The 15,328-nt window shown below is 56.1% G+C and overlaps 1 protein-coding gene across 6 annotated transcripts in view; it reads left to right on the top strand.

The window, feature by feature from the left end:
* Positions 1–15,328, top strand: part of RRM2 (ribonucleotide reductase regulatory subunit M2) — a 40,009-nt gene that overhangs the window by 15,095 nt on the left and 9,586 nt on the right. Inside the window, exons 10-13 of one of the 6 annotated variants that reach the window (XR_011526752.1) lie at positions 1,095–1,188; positions 1,601–1,661; positions 7,222–7,320; positions 7,738–7,985. The gene's annotated coding sequence lies outside the window, so the exon portion shown is untranslated. Of the gene's footprint in view, positions 1–1,094; positions 1,189–1,600; positions 1,662–4,403; positions 4,503–7,221; positions 7,321–7,737; positions 9,646–15,328 lie in introns of those variants that run through there. The other 5 variants (XR_011526750.1, XR_011526751.1, XR_011526749.1 and 2 more) reach the window with 5 other exon arrangements.

The following is a 15,328-nucleotide window of genomic DNA, read 5'->3' as shown; positions in this document are numbered from 1 at the left end:
GACCGCTGCTTACAGAATCATGGTGAACGAAAGTAGCGCAACATAACATTATACGTGCAGTGTGGCTGTGAAGGTGTAACAGCGCGTGTGTGTGGGTGAGACAGGCAGCATCCCCAGTGAGAAGGGCAGGCGATTGTCTCACTGGCAGGAGGGAGAGCAGTTTTTCTTTCTGTTCTGTTTTTCTGTTCTGATTTCCCTGTAATAAACGGCAGGTGCTGCAGCTCGGGGCAGGACCCCTGCGGGCAGACGGCCATCCCCGGCCGGCGGGGGGAGCTGGAGGCGGAGGGACCGGGCAGGGTCTGGGGGCCGCCAGCCACAGGAGCCTGGGCTCGGCTGCAGGGCGGCGGCCTGGCCCTCCGGCTCACCCACCCCCTGCAGCTGCCTCGGGATCTTGCTGGGAACCGGGGACCAGTCACTTCTGTCCAAGAGGGTGGCCGGGGGGCCAGTGCTGCCGCCCCTCTCAGTTCCGAGAGCTGATGCCAGCCGCGTCCCCCCCACTGGGAGCCTGCCGTGCCCCGGGCTCGGGGCTTAAGTCTGCAGGTGGCAGAGCCGGCACTTTGTCTGGCGGTGTTGGGCCGTCTGTCCCTCCCACCCCCATGGGTCCCCCTCGGAGCTTCAGAGAGTTGTGCCACCCGGCCACGCCCAGTAACACGCTGTGCTGGGATGTGTCCCTGTGTTCACGTGGGAGACTCCCCTGGGGAGGCTGCAGACCCCTGTGGCGGGACCCCTCCCCCCCTCCTTTCGCATCCCAGGTGGCTGCCAGCAGAGGCCTCGGCACACGGTGGATAGAGGGTAAATACTGTGACTGACAGAATGGAGGGAGCCTGGCGTCTGACGCCGGGTCTTGGAGTCAAGGGTGCAGGCAGTTAAAGGTCATACATTCCCAGGTCACACGCAGGAGGGGGTGGGGGGCAGGGAAGGACCCCCACCTGTTTTTGTTGGGAAGGACAGAGCAGGGGTGGGGGGTGCTGATCGGGGCCGGAAACAGTAGTACCCTCGAGGCAGGCGTACCAGCTGGGAGGAGCAGGGGCGTGGGGCTGGGGGGCAGGACTCACTGTGTGTATGAGAGCCCTACTGTGCGTCCATCCGCTCAGGTGCCAGAGCCGGGGAAGCACAGGGCCAATGAAGCCAGGGCCTGTGGAGACTGCGCACTGACGGGGAGACGGCAAACCAACTAACCAGTGTGCGGTAAGTCAGGGTGACAGTGCAATGAAGAAAATGATGCAGGAGGAGGGCGGGCGATGGCGTGGGCTCTTTCACGAGGGTGGCCAAGGAAGGGGTCTCTGAGGAGAGGAGGGAACTGGAGGAGGAGGAAGTGGGGGACAGACGCGTAGTTAGCAGAGGAAATTGTGTTTCAGGCAGCAGCAGGGCCAGTGCAAAGGCCCTGAGGCTGGAATGTCTTTGTCCTTTGTGTGGTCAGAGCACAGTGAGGGGTGGGGGCAAGAGTTGGGTCACAGTGTGTATGTGTGTGTGTAGGGTCTCGTGAGGGCTTGTAGGCTCAAGTAAAGAGTTTGGCTTTTGCTCGGAGTGGGATGATAAATATGGGGGTGTTGGATGGGCCTCCCATTTGAAAAGCAGCACTTTTGTTTCTGTCTGTCAGGTGTCAGTTGGGATGCGGTGGAAGCAGTCTTGCTCAGAGGCTGTTGCGACTCACCGTGCAGGTAAGAGGTGGTGGCGACTGGCCGGGTTGGGAAGGGGCTGAGGGGGAGGCGGCGGGCAGGGTGGCCTTATGCCCGATTGGAAAGGCAGCTGGCCGGACTAGCAGGTGGTTTCATGCGCATGAGAGGGGAGTCAGGAGGCTCCGGGGGCGGGCTGCGCACCCGGCAGGAGCGCTGTGGGGATGGAGACGCGGGCGGAGACGCGGGTGGAGCCGCAGAGGCCAGTCCTGGTCTGCAGGCTCAAGCTGGACGGGCGGTGCGCACGTGGGGCCGGAGCTCAGGGCAGGGGCTGCGCCGGGCGGCGGTGTGGAATCTGATCCACACGGGGCGTTTGGAGTCTGGGGCGGGCGAGCCCGCGGGGTGAGTCCAGACAGGAGGGGACGGCGGGGTGGGGTCAGAATTCGGTGTGGCAGCCAGCACTGCGGGAATGCCAGGCGGGGGTCGGGGTGGGGGGTGGCCCCTCGAGGTTTCCTGACCCCAGCTCTAGGCTTCTTTATCCCTCCTGGGTCGCGTCCTTGGAAAGCGACATCCTTTCCATTGAGTCAGCCCACCTCTCTCCTGTGCCGCCCACCCAGCCCTCTTGAAAGAGGTCTCTGCAGTTACTGCCACCTTCATGTCCCTCATGCCTCAGTTCCTGCTGTCTGGCTTCCTCCTCCGGGACCTTTGCTTTCCTTTTCCCCAAAATTTATATAGTGCTCACCATGCACTATTCTAAGCACTTTTCATATACTGACTCATTCACTGCTCACAATATCCCTTTACAGGTGAAGGACCAGAGGCACAGAGAGGTTAAGTGATTTTCCCAAGGTCACACAGCCAGTAAGGGGAGGAACTGGGGCAGCCTGGTTCCTGAGTCGCTCTGAACCTGGATGTCGGTTGTGCCGCCCCCCTGTGGCTAGTGGCCCGCTTCGGTTCTCACTGCATCCGCTTGGCTCCCTGAGCCCGGCAGCCCCCCGCTTGGTCTCCTTGGCCGTCCCCCCGCACCTCCTCCTCTCTGCTCCCGCACCGTTTTTCCTGGAGCCTCTTCAAGACTGGCTGTGGAATCGCATCCCTCTCCGCAATGCAGGTGTTGAGTTCCAGACCTCACGTTCAGCTGGACACCTCCCCCTGGCTGTCCCCCGGCACTGCCCCAACTGCACGCCAGCCAGGCTCGTGGTGCGCTGTCCTCGCTCCGGGCGCCGGTCAGACGTCCAGGCTGGGCCTCTGTTATTCCGCGCGCGGCCAGGCGGGGGAGTCCCGCCCTCCTGTCTATGCACCGCACCTTCCGCGCGTCCTGCTGCCGTCCGTCCCCTCCCGCGCGCGCTCCCAGCCCGCCCTTGCCCCGTCCCGGCGCGGGGCACGGCAGTCTCCCTCGGATTATGGCCGCGCTCGTGGTCAGGCCGCGCGTCCCCGCCTTGCCCTCCTCCACTGCTCTATCCACAGAGCATCCGGGATGATCCTGTAGAAAGCACATCGGGTGCTGCCCCTGTGTTGCCACTGCTCGTCCTGCAGGAGCCCCGGCGCCTCCCGGCTTCCCCGCGCCCGCGCTGCCTGCCCCTCCCTGGGCTCCAGGGCTCGCACGCGCTGCCTCTGCTCCCCGCCTTGCCTGCCCCTCACCCCCTGTCCAGCTCTGCTCTGTCGCGTCTCAGCCTCGAGGTCACTTTCCCCCGGAGCCTCCCCAGACCCCGCGAAGCTGGATCAGGGGTCCTCTCTTCTGAGCGTTTATCAAGCAGAATCGTACCTGTCACTTTTCTGACCCCTCCCCTGGATTGTAAGTCCCCTCAGGGCGGGGACAGGGTCTACTGCCCCCTGGGTATCTTCAGCCAGTATCTGGCAAGGGGCAGGCACTCTGGATTCTCTCAGTAAACGTTTGTTAAATGAATGAATGAGTGAATGAATGAATGAATGGTTGACCTGGGGTCAGTGGGTCTCTGACACAGTAGCAAGAGGGTCTTGCTGGTGGGGATTAAGAGAGGATGGTTGTGGAGCCCAGGCCCCTGAGGGGCTGGTCGGTAAATGGGGCTCACTGCCTCTGCCCACTTTCTTCCCTCTGCTCTCTCCTGACGTCCTGGCTAACTGGTGGATGGCTGTAGCTGCTGAGTTGACTGTTAGGTCCGTCCCGCCGCCCTGCTCATGCACAGGCCCTTCTGGAGACTGTCCCGTAGCCAGGAGCGTCAGGCCTTTGGGGCCTGGAACCCGAGCCGAAGTCGGAGTCCTCAGGGCATGCCGGCTCTTCCTTGCACAAGTGTCCCCAAGCTCTGGGCCAGGCTGTGCTCCCTGCCCAGGACTCAGAGAGGACACAGACGGCAGCCGGTGCCCGAGGCGTCTCCTTGGGTTCCTGCAAGGTCAGGGAAGTCTCACATCTACTGGCCAGTGCACAGTTTATTTCTTTTTCAATTTTCTTTGGAACCTGTGCTTGTCCAGATGTTCACATGACGTGGTGGGAAATGAGTTTTATGAAGCTGCTGGCAGAGTACCATTTGGCATCCCTGTGGTTCTAGAGATTTCTGGGGCCCTGGGGCTGGGCTCCAGCTGCAGTCAGCTGCCTGCCTTCTCCCAGCGTTTAGCTTTTGAGCCCGGCAGTGTCCTCGACCCTAAACGTGGGAGTGACCTCATGACACCGGCCCTTCAGTGACCACCAACAAACTGTTCCTGCCTGTGGGTGCAATGCCTGTTGTTAATAGCCAAGCTCTTGAGAAATTGTAGGGCTTCTACTTCCTTTTGAACGGAAGACTTCTAGAAATATTTATATCTTTGCTTCTATAGATCCAGGAAGTCATCTTAGCCCAGAGGAGGTCAGCAGGTGGAGTGGGATCGCCTAGGAGACAGCTGCAGTGACATCATGCACTGCGCGCGCAGGTGTACTCACGGTACGCTGAGCACCGAGGGATCTGAGCTCTGTCCCAAACCCTCACTGAGTTCTAGCTAAAAGTGACATGGTCATTTGTGCATTTCAGAGAGGTCAGAGCGTGGTGGATTACGGCTGTGTGCTTTCAGTCTTTCGTTTTGCAGACACCCGGGCTACACCCTCACAGCCAGTGCCACGAAGCCGCAATCACTCTTACTATGTGCAGTGCGTTCCAGTGTTTTCTGTTCTAATCCTGTTTCATTTGTTTTTCTAAAAATGCTGTTTGCAACCCTCTCCATTGATTTCCTGTCTCCTGAATGTTTTTAATGGCAGTTTGAACAGCGCTGGATTGGAGAGAGGGAGACAGGAGGCAGCCTGGGCGGAGGGTGCTGTCACTGTCCAGCCAGGAAGCAGCAGGGGCATGGGGCGCCGGGCCCCCGGGGCAGACAGCGTGAAGGTGCCATTATGGTGGGCATCGGCCCCCGGGACTGTGCTCGGTGCCTCCAATCTGACGTGGGGGAGCTCCCGTAGCAACAAGAGGGGGCCTGTGATTGTGTCGTGTTGGGGATTCAGAAGCTGTGGTTTCATAACTCAGACACGCTGCATGGTGTCTGAAAGTCGTTTCATTAAATATCGCGTGGAATCAAAATAGAAATTACATCTTTGGGACAAAGCCATTCAGCCAGGAGCCAGGCATTCTGAATTGGAACCAGAATAGTCTCATGGAAGCTGGAACTGTGGATCCAAGGCAGCCCTGTCTATACGGCCAGCCTCTCCCCTGGCTCACATCTGAATTCCCAGCAGTGCAGGTGGTCCGGGAGCCCAGTCCACTTGCAGGAATCAGAGGCAGCTGAGGGGGGAACGGTGACAAGAGCCCTGCTTTGTTACACTTCAAGGTACCTGCACCAAACCGAATAGTTACATATATTGTTGCTGACCCTCATCCGCCTTCTGGGAGGGATGTCTAGGTGAGGACGCTGAGGCTGAGAGGTCACCATATTGGCCTGAGATCACACAGCTGGTGAGAGGCAGAGATGGGGTTTGAGGGGCCGGCCCCGTGGCCAAGTGGTTAAGTTCGCTCACTCCGCTTTGGCGGCCCAGGGTTTCGCTGGTTCGAATCCTGGGCACGGACATGGCACCGCTCATGAAGCCATGCTGAAGTGGCGTCCCATGTGCCACAACTAGAATGACCCAGAACTAAAAATACACAACTGTGTACCGGGGGGCTTTGGGGAGAAAAAGGAAAAATAAAAATGTTTAAAAATAAATAAATAAATGGGGTTTGAATTCCAGGCCACTTCCATACCCGTCTTCCTTTCTGCCTTCTGAGCTCCCTCTCCTCCATTGCTCCTGGGTTTTGCAACTAGATGACCGAAGTCGAGAGACATGTACCAGTTAAATCCCACTGTCTAGGGGAGGGGATGGGCCTCTGGGCATGTTTAAAGCTCCCAGGCAATCCTAATGTGCAGCGGGGGCTGGGAACCACTGCTCTACAAGGTTGGGAAGGGATGCGAGTGGGCTTTGAGTCTGCCATCTGCCCCAGCCTCCGCGGGGTGGTCCGGCCGTTCAGCCAGTGCCTGAGCAGTACCTCTTCTGCAGCCTGGTAACCCAGACCCTGCAGCCCTGTGAGTTCTTACCCCCCACCCCTGCCCCCAGCCCTGAGCTCATCCCCCAACCCCTGCTCCCAGGTGTGTACTCATCCCCCCAACCCCTGCCCCTGGGGGTATGCTCACCCCCCATCCCTGCCCCCACGTGTGTACCCTTGCTCCCAGGGGTGTGCTCACCCCCCCACCCCTGCTCCCAGGTATGTGTTCAAGCCCCCCTGCCCCTAGTTGTGTTCTTAACACCCCCCTGCTCCCAGCTGTGATCACATCCCGCCCCCCAAACCCCCAGGTGTGTGCCCATGGCTCCACCCCGTCCCCAGGTGCGTGAGAGAGTTCTAGTTGCTTCACAGCCTCGTGTGGCCAGTCTTTTTAAAGATTTTATTTTTTCCTTTTTTCTCCCCAAAGCCCCCCCCAGGTACATAGTTGTATATTCTTCGTTGTGGGTGCTTCTAGTTGTGGCATGTGGGAGGCTGCCTCAGCGTGGTCTGATGAGCAGTGCCATGTCCGCGCCCAGGATTCGAACCAACGAAACACTGGGCCGCCTGCAGCGGAGCACGCGAACTTAACCACTCGGCCACGGGGCCAGCCCCCAGTCTTTTTAATTTCAGCCATCCCAGTAGGTGTCAGGTGCTCCCTCTGTGGCTTTAATTTACATTTCGCTAATGACTGATGACACAGCATCTTTTTATGTGCTTATTTTCCAGACATGGATCTTCTTTGGTTAATTGTCCATTCGAATCCTTCGTCTTATTAGGTTGTAAGGGTTCTTTGTATAGTCTGGATACAAGTGCTGTGTTAGATACATGGTTTGTAAATATTTGCTCCAGTCTGGGCCTTCCCTTTTCGTTTTCTTCACAGTGTCTTGAAAATCAGAGATTTTTAATTTTGATGAAGTCCAATTTACTGGGGTTTTTTCTTTTATAGTTTGTGTGTCTCCTGCTTATAGTTTTCTTTTACAGTTTTTGTGCGTCCTGTTTAAAAAATCTTTCCCAACTTTAAGATCATGAGGATTTTCTCCTATGTTTTCTTCTAGAAGCTTTGTAGTTTTAGCTCCTGCGTTTAGGCTTCTGATCCACTTTCTGGTTCACTTTTGTGTGTGGTGTAAGGTAAGCGTTGTGGTTTATCTTTGCAGATGGCTATCTTTGAGGTGGTTTCGAAAGAAGGAGGATGTGCCAGCTTCTCTGCTGTGTTCAAGCTACAAGGCCCTGTTGCCCTGGGGTTTCTTTAATAGGCAAGTTTACATTCTCCAGTGGGGTGGAGTCTTGTGAAAATGGGAAGATAAATTACCAAGAAATAAATAAGCTACATGTTTTGCATATCTGAGTGTCATGTGTTAAGTTGCAGCCTGGCTGCGTGAGACTCTGCGCTTGGTTTCTTCGCTCTGCGTGCTTGTTCTGCAGACGAAGGAAGGAACTCAGTTCCTCCATCCCTCTGGCCGCTCGCAGAGGAGGCAGCCCGGAAGGCTCAGAGCAGGGGAGCGCAGGCTGGAAGCAGAGGGAGCTGGGTGTGTCCCCGCTCAGGCCCTCAGTGCTAGGCCACCCTTCTAGAAGTGCTGGTGGACGCAATAGCTGGTCTCCCACCCCACACTGCGGCCGGGTTCTGGGGTTTTCCTCCACCTTTTCTAATTCCTTCCCCTCTTCTATTTCAGGGAAAGTGTTTCCTTTCCGCCTCAGTACTTCTGATCCTCGTTTGGCTGGCCGCAGCCGCTGAGCCATGAACCACTGGGCCTAGCCTGAGTGATGCCATCCCCCCTCTTTCCAGTCTTCTCCAGCACATGGGTTTCCTCCAGGACACAGCGAAGAGTTCTCCCAGAGCCGGAATCCCCCAACTGAGGAAGTGACACTGAGCCAGGGTTACGTGACTCCCATGGTACCTCCAGGGCGGTGTAATTATGTTGTGAGTTTCTCCCAACAACATTGGCTCTGCTTTAAGTATAAGAAGCCCAGAGAGGTTGTTCAACTTGTCCAAAGTCACACAGGCAGTCTTCCAAACCAGGTTGTCTGACTCCAAGCCCCCACCCCACGCTGCTCTCCGTGGACGTGGTTCCTCTGGCCGGGGTCTGCTTGGGTCCATGGGAAGGTACCCCAAGGAGCCTGTCTACACTTTGGAAATATACCCACTCTCAAAGATAAATTTTAAGCCAGTTTGTAATGGAAGAGGGATATGCACAATCTTCTTAGAGGGAGAACAGCCCCCAAGCCTATAAGATCTAAAGGGAGCTGAATAAATGCTGTGAGCAAAGAGAGAGGCAGGGTCCTTGGTGGGGGTCCCCACCATGGTTCCTCTGGGATTAGGCCCCTCTGAGCCATGTGGAGAGCTGGGGACAGCCCCCAGGGCAGTGTGCCTCCTAGAGGAGTGCTCACGGAGAGGTGCAAGGAAGAGAGAATGGAGGTGCAAGAGGAGGCCCTGTGTTGGATTCTGGAATGCAATGATAAACAGTGGGGAGGGGGCTGGTCCTGAGCTCAGCCCTTTGACTGTACTGGGATTTCCCCCAAAGGCCCAGGGCGAGGGGCTGCAATAGAAGGACAAAGAGTATGGACAGTGGACTTGGAGGAGGGGGAGGCTGAGCTTCAGCAGCCTGGAGGGCCAGGACCGCCCACACCAGGAGCAGGAGAGGAGAGCCACAGAGAGGCCAGGTGAGAGCACTGTGCCTGATGCCTCAGGACCCCCAGGCCCTGTGACAGAGAAGGGTCTGGGGTGGCAGGTGGAGGTAAGACTGCATCTCTGGGAGAAAGTAGTCCCATCCTTGTCACAGCTCAGTTGTTCATTGTCAGTGAAAAACCTGGCTTCTAGTTTATACATCAGCCATACGAGCTTTGCTAATGTGAGTTTTCCCAGCAAGCTAATCTGTGCTCTGGTTCCTGCACAGCAGTGAGGTTTCTGGGTGGGGTCAGCTGAGGGGTAAACGCTGCCTCGGGAGTCTCTTGGAGGACAACCAGCCAGTTTCAGACACCAGCCACATAGCTGGTCATGTTTAGTTCAAGCACAAAGATTGTGAAGCCCCATGATGAAAAGGCAGATGAATTCCAGTCGACCCAGGCTTTTCGCCAGCCTTTGCAGCCACGGCTGGGACTGGGGTTGTGATGCGAGCTGGGAGAGACCCACCTTATCCAGGCCGTCCCTCCTGTGTGTGGGGGAAGTGCTGCTAGGGGCCTGCTCATTCCTCCTTCCTACCGGCCACATTTTCAGCACAGCCATGCTGTGTGCGGGACTTGCCCAGAGCCCTGCGAGGGACAGAGAGATGGATCCCATCCAGTTCTTGACCTTGAGGCCCTGGGGGCGGTTTGTCTAGAGGGGCTGAGGGGGCAGGAGAACCGGCCCTGTTGGGGGTGGGGACAGTGGTGAGGGAGCGTTGGCCCTGCCCTGGACTCACCTGGCTGCACCTGCTGCTTCTGGCTTTTCTCACTCCGAGGGCGGTCCCCGCAGGCTGGATTTCCATAAATTCCATAAATGTGATAATCAGTCTGTTCTGAAAAGCAGTTCTGGCTTACATTGTTTTTGGAAGTTTTGACCGAATGCACACAAGGAGCTAGATTAAATTAAAACAAAATTGCAATCGCTGAGTTAATGACTGTGACAATACAGATAATTCACAACCAAATTAATGCAATATTAGGTCTCATCATTATACTAATAATCTTCGCACAGCAAAATAGAAACAACAGTTGTTTGGGGAGGAATGATTCATTTCACGGGGAATCAGAGTTTGGGGAAAGTCTCAGAATTTGCTGCTGTGATCTGAGAAGGCAGAGGAGCTAAGATTTCTGAAGTGCCTACTGTGTGGGAGGATGCAGGGGGCGACAAAGAGACAGTCCCTCCTCCCAGGGCATGCCAGTTCACCTGGTGGGGACAGCCTTCAGTGACTAAGGTGAAGTGGCCTTGAGAGGAAGAGTGCCATAGGGAAGGCTTCCTGGAGGCGGGGGCACTGAGCTGAGCCTGGAGAGATGAGTAGGATTCATGGGGTCTCGTCTGCCCTGCTCGCCTTGCTTTTCTCTGCAGCCAGCTACAGTCTGGCTCTTGTCCCCTTTCCACTTCTGAAATGCTCTTATCAAGTGACCTTCCTGTTGCCAGATCCGCTGGTAGGGTCCTCGGTCCTCATCCTCCCTGACTCCTGGCAGCCCGTACTCCTGGAAGCTTCCATGGCCTCTGGGGCTCCCATGGGCTTCGCCAGCTCCCCTTCTTGTCTCCTCTGCTGGACCCCCCCCCCCGCCCCCGCAACTTGTGAACCTGTGGGCTCCAGGGCCCAGCCCTCCCCTCCTCTCTCCCGACTCGCTGACTCCCGCTGATGACCCGCACACTCAGTCCAGGCCTGGCCCTCCCAGCAGCCACACGCAGGTGTCTCACTGCCTACATGCTGCCTCCCTGGATGTCTAATATTTTTTAAAGCCAGATTTCATAATACAGAAAAATGCACACATCGTAAGAGCAGAGCTGGATGCTTCTCCATAAAGTGAATGCACTTGGAGCATCGGCCCCTAGATCAGGAAAGAGAAGGCTGCAGCACAAGTAGTGCACGAGGATGCCCCTCCTGGCCCCTCTGTGCCTCACTGCTCGGTGTGGCCATGTCCCGACTGTCACCTGGGAGGGTCTTGCCGGGTCTGGTACCACATGTAAGTGGAATCATAGGACATCTGCTCCAGCGTCTGGCTTCTTTGGCTCCACGCCATGCTGGTGGGACTCGTCTGTGTTGCCGTGTAGCTGCAGTCCAGCCTTTCCGTTGCTCTGGGGGTATTCCGTTGTACGAATATACCGCGGTTTATTCCTTCCACTCCTGATGGGCATTTGTGTGGTTTCCATTTTTAGGATAATGAGTAATCCTGGTGGAGGGGCTAAGGGCTCAGTTTTACTTCTTATCTGCAAACGTCCTGTCCTGCAGGGCTGAGCTTGACGTGGCGGGGGAGGGTGAAGGTGGCACCTGTGTTTGAACGGGGACCTGCCAGGCCTGGGCCACAATAGAGTGCCTACTGTTGGGCTCTCAGGCACCAGAGCTGGCCTTCATATTTTAAATAAAAGAGTGCATGAATTAATGAAGGGATAAATAAATAAATGAATGCATGAAAGGAGTGACAAGTGAATGAATGAATGCATTCTGAGAAGAATGCCATTGCATGCCGCTTTGTGTCCAATACCGTGCTGGTCATTTTCATAAACGCTACCGTATCTAATCCTTGTCACAGTCCTTTGAGATGGGATTGATTACCTTGATTTTATGAATGAAAAAACCCTCAAGGCTCAGGGATCCAGGTCATTTAACTTCTCTGGGCTCAGTTTCCCCATCTGTAAATTGGCAACAGTAGGTCTCCGCGGGTTGCTGAGAAAATGAGTGAGAGACTGAGTCATCTTCATGGTTCGAGGTCACATGGCTTGTAAGTGGCAGAGCCGGGATTTGAACCCAGGAACCTTGGGTCATCCCACTGCACCATTTCCCCCACTCCACACCACCTGCCTTCGGGGGCTTTGGGAGACTGAAGGGGTCGTGGCTGAATCTTTTCAACCCCAGCACATCTTCGTCTCTCCGAGCAGCAGGGCGTGAAGGGCTGGTCCCCGAGTTGCCTCTGTCCTCTCCTGCCTGGAGTCGGGGCAGTGATGACACAGATGGGTTTGGACGCAGCCCTGGGATCTGGCGCCCTCCCTCGCTAACCTTCCTTGTCCAGAGGAGGAGATTAGTGTACAATTGCATGGTCTCTGCTCACTAATTTCATTTTCTGTGTCTGGAGTAATAGGGCCTCTTGAACTCATTATGCGAATTTAAATTCAAATAATAACCAGCTTAGCGAGTGCCTCTGGAGCTCAGGCTGGGGCTCTGCCCTGAGCAAGGCCTGGCTGCTCCCGGCAGAGGGAATGGCTCCGTGGTTCCAAGGAGCAGCCTCCTTCCCCAGGAGCACGGGGTCAATCAGCCGATCGGTCAGCTGTGACCAAGCTGAGGCCACACTGACTCAACCGGGGCAGGCCCAGGAGAGCCCCTCTCAGTGCCTTCACCTTCAGAGAACCAAGTAGTAATTAGAACAGTGACCCATGAAGAGCCATGCCTGGAGGCCTGGTGGGGGCTTAGCCTTTTGGATGGGACAGTCTCTGGGCTTCTTCCATGAATTAGTCATTTATATCACACTCTTGGGCCAAGAGATGGATGTCAGTTTTGAATGGGGACCAAGTCTGGCCTTACTTTTTATTTACATCTGGTCCTGAGAGGTGAGGTGGGGGTGGGTGACATTTTCAAAAGAGTCATGGCCCCAAGCAGGACAAGAACCACATCCCTAGTGAGTGGAGCCATCCTTAGTTCAAGCTTGAGTGGTTGAAGAGCTGTGAACAGTAGTTACCATGTGCTCTGGGGGCTGAGACAATGAGCAAAGCTCCCTGGGCATCTCAGACTCCCGGAGGATCCCAGGAGGTTGCGTCCACGTTCACTCCTCATCGATTTCCTCACTGAATTCCTTGTTTCTTCCAGAGACTGCTCCCCTTGGCTAACAGTGTTCACCTCGGGTCTACTCCTGTATCTAATTCTCGGGAGACTGAGGCCAACCCTGCTCGGGTTTCTCCTTCCATTCAGTTCCACCAACAGCCCTGGGCCAGCCTCTGCACTGGTGACACTGAGATCAGACTCAGGGTCTTTCCGTGAGGACCTCGCAGAGAGGCAGGTCTTAGAGGGATGTTTTCCAAAGCTGGATTGTAACAGTGCGACCACAGAAAAACAGCTCCAGAAGGAAGAGGAGGCCTGGGGGTCAGTGGACTGAAGCAGTTCAGCGGGCTGCCTTCCCGCAGGACTGCTCAGAGCCTTTATGGCTGCTGGGCGGTGTAGAAGGGGGCGCTTCTCAAACATACACATGCATCGCCTTCACTGCATGTGAGCCACATGGCAGCCTGGACCAGACCCTTCCCCAGCCCTAGGAGGTGGGCAGCATCTCCATTTTACAGAAGAGGGACAGAGCTGCCAAGAGGTGAGGGACTTGCCGGGGTGCACAGAGCTCAGAGGGGAGGAGCTCGATTACAGACAGATCCCTCACTTGGACGGGCCCCTCTCGGGCTGTGAGGCCCTACAAAGTTGTTGGTTCCTGGAATGGTCCAGAGCTGCCGTGTCGTGGCCTGGGCGCCCTGAGTCGATGGGGATGCTGCCTCAGTAGGGTTGCATATAGAGCATTTTGGGGGCTGGGGGTAATTGACGTCAGTCGTGAGCTCTGGCCCAGGAATCAGGGGCTGTGTAATGAGTCCAGCTCTGCCATTTATTGGCTGTGTGAGTTGGACCGGTTCCTTCTGGGCCTCGGTTTCTCCACTTGGAGATAAAGGAAACCTCTCCATCCCCAGGAAAGCTACTGGCAACCGATTCCTCAGCCTGTAGACAACTTGATGCATGCACCAGTATAGTCGGGAAAAACCGTTTTCTTTATTTGCCTGGAAGCCCCTGCTTTTTTCTGGCCAAGATGCCCATGTATCTTAAACTAACTGTATGGTCAGCATGAGGCCAGAGTACCTGCAGGAAGACTTGGATTCTGGTTGGGGCTCTGCCTGAACTTGCTGTGTGACCTTGGGCAGGGTATCTCCCCTCTCTGGCCTCAGGCACTCCACTCTATCTTCACAATGAGGCGATTGGACTTGCTGCTCTCAGGGCTCCACCAGTGTCTCACGACTGGGGTTCTCTAGGTAGTGGCTAATGTCTTGTGGTTGCAGCTGGCCAGGCCTGACAAGGGAGGGGACTGCAGGATATCTCCACCCCACAGCATGTGCCAGGAGACAGGTGCAGCCGGCTCAGCCTTCAGTGGGCGAGAGATGAGGTCTTGGTGGGGGGGTGCGCCATGGCCCCCCCCACCCCCCCCCCCCCCCCGCAGGCAGGGCCCCAGGGTCCAGTGCTCATCAGCTCAGCAGGTAATTATGCGTGTGCTTTGTTCCCGCACAAAGGAGCTCTCAGAGAACCTCCCAGAGGCTCCGCTTCCTCCCTCGCTGATTTGATTTCTTCAGAGCTGGAGTGTGAAAGCCGGGCTGAACCTGCCTAATTGTGCCTGCGAAGGCTATTCAGAGAGACTGTTCTTGGAAGGAAATCAGGACAATTAGCTCTTGGCTGCGGGGAGAGGGGGAAGCGAGCTAATCGTGGTGAATGTCAGCCTGTTCCCCGGGGAGCCAGGGGGCACAGAGTTGGGAGAAGAAACAGGAGAAAGGAGCCGCATCGGCAGGCAGGAGCAGAGGCCCGGCCGGGACAGGGAGGGCTCCGGAGGGCTCTCCTTGGGCTCCATGACCTTGGGCAAGCCACCCACCCCTGGGGGCTCCATTCCCTGAGGCTGCACGCTGAGGCTGTGCATAGCAAGCAGATGGAGCCCATTCTTCACGGAATGACAGGTGGGAGCTGTGGGTCTGAGCAGATGGTGCGGAAGGGCCTGCAGAGAGCGCTCCTGTGGCCAGTGCAAACCCTGCTCCCTGGCCGCCCCTCTGCGCCGCGCTCCCGCTCCGTTTCCAGCCTGGATCAGAGGAAAGTTTCTCGTTCTAATGCAAGCACCTTGTGGGCTTCCAGAGAGGGGGCAGTTCAAATCCCAGCTTGGCCTCTTAGCTTGGTGATGTTGGAGACGTTCCTCAACCTCTCTGAGTCACCATTTCCTAACTAAATGGGTGATAGTGCCAGTGGTGACACCCAGTGGGTGAGAAATGCTCGTTGGCGTTGCTTCAGCATCACGAAAGTAGGGTCCATGTAAGTTCCTTTCCCCCATGACCAAAGTGTGTGTGTGTGTGCTCATGCGTGTGCGTGTCTGTGTGGCTATTTGGACAGAAGTGTTTCTAAACGGAGTATGTGCTTTTTCTATGTTTTTTGACTGGAGCCCAGCGAGCACATTCCATCTTTTTCTTTCAAAGAGGGGTAGAGGGTGTTAGAGTCTGAGCTGAGTCTGCATCTGGGCTCCCCGCCGTCAGCAGGTGTGTGTGACAATCGCTTCCATCTCTGGTTTCCTGGTTTCTCAGTAGAGATCATGACCATACCCACTTCATAGGTGTGTTATGGGGATTAAACTCGTTAATAGGCTCAGAACCAGGACTGGCACTTCGTAAGTCTCAGTTACTTTTAGCAACATCATTATTATTATTTGATAGCTCAGAGTCACACTGTAAAGTCCACATGTGCCAGCAGGTGAGGTGGGGATAAATCCATTCGCGTGTGGCTGAAACGAGAGAATGGGGGCTCAAGTTCAGCCAGCGTTCACTGGCAAGGCTGGCAGGCTGGCATCCACCCGTACTGGTCAGTTCTTGGACCATGACAGTCGTTA

The sequence above is a fragment of the Equus przewalskii genome, chromosome 14 (assembly GCF_037783145.1).
Source record: "Equus przewalskii isolate Varuska chromosome 14, EquPr2, whole genome shotgun sequence".
In the NCBI taxonomy this organism is placed as follows: Eukaryota; Metazoa; Chordata; class Mammalia; order Perissodactyla; family Equidae; genus Equus; species Equus przewalskii.
The sequence above is the reverse complement of the archived record's forward strand: the minus strand, read 5'-3'. Positions and strand labels throughout refer to the sequence as shown.